This window comes from Sycon ciliatum, chromosome 7, assembly GCF_964019385.1.
Source record: "Sycon ciliatum chromosome 7, ocSycCili1.1, whole genome shotgun sequence".
NCBI classification, from domain to species: Eukaryota; Metazoa; Porifera; class Calcarea; order Leucosolenida; family Sycettidae; genus Sycon; species Sycon ciliatum.
Window position 1 is genome coordinate 14,511,563 of NC_088649.1, and position 5,381 is coordinate 14,516,943.

At 49.7% G+C, this 5,381-nt stretch overlaps 1 long non-coding RNA gene across 1 annotated transcript; it reads left to right on the plus strand.

The window, feature by feature from the left end:
- Nucleotides 1-1,466: 1,466 nt before the first annotated feature.
- LOC135821928 (uncharacterized) lies at nucleotides 1,467-3,699 on the plus strand. Its single transcript, XR_010554423.1, has 2 exons — nucleotides 1,467-1,862; nucleotides 3,012-3,699. It is a non-coding gene; the product is annotated as an uncharacterized LOC135821928 (long non-coding RNA).
- Nucleotides 3,700-5,381: the final 1,682 nt, after the last annotated feature.

Here is a 5,381-nt window from a genome sequence, read left to right on the forward strand (position 1 = left end):
AGGCGATCCGCGTGAAAAGAGCATTGGCATGCTTGCCATAGCCACCAGAGGCAGAGAGCACAACGGGCACGAAGGAGGCATGCTCAACTTCACGTACTCGCTCCTCGTACTTCCGGCGCTTTTCCTGTTCATGGCGTCTGTACTAGCAGCGAGGGAGGTGGCACGATTCGAAGACGCAAAAGGGTTGAACACCCGTACATCAATAAAGATGCGCTCGAATCGGCCACCCCACACACCACTAGCCGCAACGTCCAGCCGAGCTTGCTCCTCCGTGACAGCTGTGCGATGGCGGAAGGCCTCTCCGGTGACGGGCTGGAGGTGGGGTTCCACTGTCACGTTGTGAGCGACCTGCCTCAGAGCTCTGGCGGTGATGTCCCTCACCTCGTTGTGTCGCAGCGTCGGGAAGCCACCAAACGGGCACGACAGGGCGTGACTCACATTCAGCGGCTTACTGCACACACAGAGGCTTGGGAGCCGAGGAGGTGTCCAGCCGTACCGGAGGCACAGGCCATCCCGGAAATCTCCCTTGCTGAGTGTGAAACCATGGCGGCTGAGGGGGCGGCAGGTCAGCCAGCTGGATGCACCCTTTTCTGAGGCCAGGTCGAGAACAGGGGCCAGCTCCCGGTGATCCGAGCGAAGAGCGTCAGCCATAGACTTGAACGCGCTCCGCTTCTCGGCCCGAATCGTCGCCTTGACCGTCCGGAGCTGAGTCAGAGAGTCGCCAAGAGACGACTCCTGCTCCAGCAGGCGAGACACGAGGCTAGCCGTGATCCTTCGGGATGAGGTGTACTGTTCAGCCACTGAACAAGGGTCTGCCATACCCAGTCCCCCAAGCCGGCAAGGCAGAGAGAGAGTAGGGAGCGAACAGTTGTCCCAGGTGGAGCCTGACCCGGGGCCGTGATGGCCGGGATGAGCCGACCGCTGATTGCGTGTTCCAGCGGTTCAAGCAAGGATGGCGGGATGGAGGAGGTCCGGCAGAGGAAGGACCACTTGTTTTGCAGGCCCTGTGTGAAGGCGGAGTAGGCGGCCTGTGGCTGCGATGCACCGATGGTCGTGAGCTGCGCAACTTCCTCACACCAGGTGGCGACCTTGGACTGGACAAATTGTTCTATAAACTCATCCGTGCCCAAAGGTGCACCAAGGTGGCGGCAACCATCACACGTGACCTGCACACCGGTCCCCTCGAACATCTCGATAGCAGCTGCGTACCTGGAGGGCTTGACCAGGAGGAGTGACTTCTGGGCATTGCAGTGGTAGCCATACCCAGGACCTTGGCTGACGAGATTGTCCCACCATTGGCGAACAGGCGTTAGCTTGCCACCGGCTGCAGCATCGTCCGCAGGGTAGCTGTGTTTTCGACACACCGGAGATGAGTTGAGTTTTTTGCAGCTCCGGGCTTTTGAGCAGATCTTCGATTTAGTCCGGGATCCGGATTCTGAGAAATCAATTTTTCGCAGTTGGTGTGCCACTTTGGAAGGAGGATTTGGGCATGGTCCAGTTAGATAGGGAAGGGGTTTGGTAGCATGGATTCACTTGTCGGACTCCTGAAAGCTGTGCCATAAGCTTGCTACGAGGGGGTTTTCATGCCAATTTCTCCTCGCCGATTTCAAGATCTTCGTGCACCTGAGCATTGATTGGGCACGCTCACATGAAGCATTTTACGCGCAGTGAGGGAAATGCATCAGTATAGTACAGTATTTTTGAATTATTTCAAAAAACGTTGTCAACACTAGTAATAGCACTCGACTCGTCTCGAATCGATTGAAGGATTACTTATTAGTGGTGTCGAGTCTGAAGCCCGAGCCAATGCTGTAGTTGCTGAAGCCCCATCCTATGGAATACTACCAACTCCCCGGCACAAGGTGAGCCAGTATTTTGTCTTGAATCACGAACTTGAAAAATAAATTTCCCAAAAAAGAAGACACATTGTGAGTTTGATATCAATATTCAATGTTCAATAACAATGCACTTCTGTGTTGGTACACTGATTCTGGTATCCAATGAAAAGAACAAAATAACGTGTCAGTTTATGTCCTCGCTGCATCTCTCTCAAGAAATATTTCTCAAGAAATATTCGTTCAGTTCATCACTTGAATAATTGTCAGTAGATTAATTATCAGTACATGATGATATGTTGCAATGATGCGCACCTCCAGGTAAAATATATTAAAATAGATCATCATGTACTGATAATTAATCTACTGACAACAACAAAAAGTAATACAATAGTATCTCACACACACAATGTTTATCAATATACAAAAGGAATATGCTGCAATGATTCGCGCATCCTGGTAAAATAGTTAAAAGTACCGTAAAATCCCGCCGTCTCTCCCATCCGCCCCTCCCTGACTTCTTGTCAGGGACGTGATTGATTGTATCCTCGTATGACTTTGTTGCAGTCTGTGATGCCGTACTGCACTGCAGACGCGTGCTCGACCCCGTTGGAAATGTACGCAACAGTGCCCACCCTCCTGACCAGGGATCGCACAAACCCTTCGTTTTGTCGGGTCTGTTCGACTCCTGGCTCTTGACCTTTGGTCGGTGTACGAGATGCACGAACAGTTTTCGTAGGGTGAGTACTTTTTCATGTAGCACTGAATGCGGCAAGCAGGACTCGCCCATCTGCCCCTCCCCACCTGAAGCGGAGGAGGTAGGGGCGCTCTGGCGGGATTTTACGGTAGTACAATTTTACACTGTATATTACACAAACTGTTTCTCAATATGATGATATGCTGCAATGATGCCGTGCACGTGCGCACATCCAGCCCACAGTGTCTGTGTAGCACTGTCCGTGCATGGAAAAACGGTCGTAGGTGGTCAGTAAAACGAGAGGTCGCTTACACCAGGTTTTACTGTAGTACAATAGTACACACAATGTTTATCCATATACAAAATCTAGGAATATTGCCACATGGCATGTATGTTAGTTGTAGAGCCTTGCTGTCACTGTTAGTTTTCTAACTTGATTCATTCTTGTATGTCTAATTTCTCCCTTTACAATATGGCAGCTGCGCAAGGAATTCAAACTGACGCACTGTCACTATCAACGTTATCATTGCTGAGATCATCACTCGTACATGCAGCTGATCCATCACTATCGGACACACGAGTCGTCACAATCTGAGTTTGGCTGGGCATGATTGGACTCAGTTTCCAGTTGCGATACGTCACCGGACGTACTTTGCTGTGGTGGTTGCTCTGGCCTACTGTTGAGCGGACTTGCGCATGTACCTTCGCAGCGGCAGATGTCAGTGCACGCAAGAGATGACTTCTTGCATGAGCAGCGTTGAGTGTCACACACTCCTCGGCACCCGCAGCTGATGAGGCTCTGAAGTTCTTTTGGCACTGCCTGCTGTTCTGTCCAATTCACAGCGACTCTGCCTGAAGGAAGAAACAAACATTGTCACAGACAGTTAATTTATTCATCGCGTATATTTTGCAGTAGACAGTCATAGATATCTGGTTAAATGGGAAGGGCAGCACTGTATCCTTTATCCTTTTATCTGCTAATTACAATTCTTTCAACCTTGCAGTATGTTTCTCAATATCCGCAGACTCCACTGTAGCCTTTGTAGACGCGTACCATACCATAATAATTACACAAGTGTAAATTTCCTCACGCATAACTTGATCCAAAGTTGGGTACATTATCGGTGCTAATTATTTATCGGAACAACTTACCGTCGCTGTCTTGAATCCATCCTCTGCCGATGGGCGTAGGCACATCGGGCTTCGGTTGCAAAGCCAGTCGCCACACAGTAGCCTGGTAATTAGCGCGTGCTGTGTGGACATTATGTAGCTCTAACACATCTCCAGTGCGTAAGCCAACAGCCTTCCAGCTCGGAAGGTACCATAACCTTGAACCTTCCAAGCTGGAAGGTCCAATCAGTGGACAGATCACCATTTTAACCAATTTCTGACTTTGGTCTGGACGGAAAATAGTGGGGGAGATAATTGGAGAAAGCTCAAAATCAACCAATCGAAAAAGCCAAGAAAGAACTTCGTACCACAAATACAAAAGAAAAAAAACTTCCTATCGGGAAGTAGTAAAATACCTACTACACAGTGTATTCTACCTCACGGAATACCACGGCATGCCATTTCCATCCCCCAGAGGCCCTCGCCACCGGAATGGCCACGGCGCGGTACAGCAGGAGCCACGGAATGAACTCGCGCCAAAACTGCCCCTCACGTGAGCAAATCATCATGGGTAGTACTCACGGCACGCACGTCGAGGCATAACCCCCCCCGACGACATAACGGTATCGTAGTGGAAATCTGCCCTTATCCAGGGTCATTTGACTGGAAATAGCGTCCCTTGGTCCTGGTTTTAGTGGTCTTTTAAGGCAGGTGGTCACCTCATCGGAGCGGTCGCCTTGACAGGATTCACTGCAGTATTTGCGGGGTCCGCATCAGCACCGCTTGAATGTTCAGAAACGCACGTTACTACACTGTTTTGTCAAGCACAGTGCATCCTCCGCCTTCGTCAACCAGGGAGTCGTCAAATACCGTATTTGGCGACTCCCTGCTGTCAACCAAACAATGCTTGTTATTTAAATATACAGTCATGTACATGTACATATGTGTATGCCGCAGCCAGACTAGTCCGATTCATGGTTGCCCACTGTCCCATCCAGACATGCAGACGCCTGGTACCTGGGTACCATCACCGGTAGGTGAACGAGATCAAATTGATGTGCGAAGTTTTTTCATCGTCAATCACAACTCTACCTATGATTTTATGATTGAGGAAAAAGGAAAATGGAACCAGGAAACATTCATTGGTTTGGGGGTAAAGATGCAAACGGGAAGAGTATGAAGAAAAAATCGACTGTCACCACCAGGACTCGAACCAGGGACCTTCGCTTGAGGCCAGAGATGCTCTGGCCACTGAGCTTTGCTGTAGATGTCATCAACAGTACATACTAGAACCGCGACAGAATTTCAAGTTGACGTCATTATTTTATGATGCAATGCTCCAATGCTCCTTGCACCAGTGGTTTACAACAGTTGTACCGGTGTCAACGATTCACGCGCGTTTTTCTTTGCACTAATTTGTACAGGATCAGATGGGTTTTGGTCCACCACAGGTTCCGGATTCGTCTGATAATATGTGATAATCCGTGTACGCATTGCATCATAAAATGACGTCAGCTTGAAATTCTGCCCGGACAGCACCCATATTTCGAGCTGCACACTCTTGGGGGGTATGTACTCTTGCTGTTATCCAAGCAGAGACCGTTCAACATTTTCTTCAGACTTTGAAACCGGAAACAGTAACAATCAATGGTAGGGGACGCGTGAGCTGGCCGTGCCAGTGGGGCAAATCAAGCGCAGCCGACAGACTAGACGGTGTCCGCATGTGTACATGTACCGGC